Source organism: Lottia gigantea (genome assembly GCF_000327385.1).
Source record: "Lottia gigantea unplaced genomic scaffold LOTGIsca_574, whole genome shotgun sequence".
NCBI lineage: Eukaryota > Metazoa > Mollusca > Gastropoda > Lottiidae > Lottia > Lottia gigantea.
Window position 1 is genome coordinate 1 of NW_008709958.1, and position 861 is coordinate 861.

The following is an 861-nucleotide window of genomic DNA, read 5'->3' on the forward strand; positions in this document are numbered from 1 at the left end:
GGGCTACTTTTTCCTATGGGAGATTTTGAGCTGGGTTTTTTTCTAAATGTCTAGCTTGCCCATGTGTATATGCGTGCAAAATTTCAGCTTTGTAACTTTGTAACTTTTTAAAATAAAAATTTATTTGGATTTGAGCGCTTCTCGTGCAGTCGTCCCTTGTCAGAAAAAAATATCCATTTTTTGCTCTAATTGTTTTTAATTATCTCTTTTAAGTGATATACCATGTGCCTGGACTGTAATTAGATGAAAAATTACAAAACATGAGCCAAATCGTTGTATTTCACAAAGTTAGGTATCGTACGTTTTACCTTGGTATTGCTTAAAAGAGCAGATAATAAGCAATTTTTCCTTAGCGAACCTTTTTCGTATGGGATATTTTTGAGCTCTTTTTTTTTATAAATGTCTAGCTAGCCCATGGGCATATGCGTGCAAAATTTCAGCTTTGTAGCTTTGTAACTTTTTAAAATAAAAATTTATTTATATTTGAGGTCTTCTCGTGCAGTCGTCCCTTGTAACAAAAAAATATCCATTTTTTGCACTAATTGTTTTTAATAAGCTTTTAAGTGATATACCATGTGCCTGGGCCCTAATTAGAAGGAAAAGTCCCAAACATGGGCCAAATGGACGTATTTCGCAAAGTTAGGTATCGGACCTTCACCCTTGGTATGGCTTAAAAGAGCAGATAATAAGCAACTTTTCCTGGGCTAACTTTTTCCTATGGGAGATTTTTTAGCTCGGTTTTTTTCTAAATGTCTAGCTAGTCTATGTGGATATGTGTTCAATATTTCAGCTTTGTAGCATTGTACCTTTTTAAAATAAAAATTTATTTGGATTTGAGCGCTTCTCGTGCAGTCGCCCCGT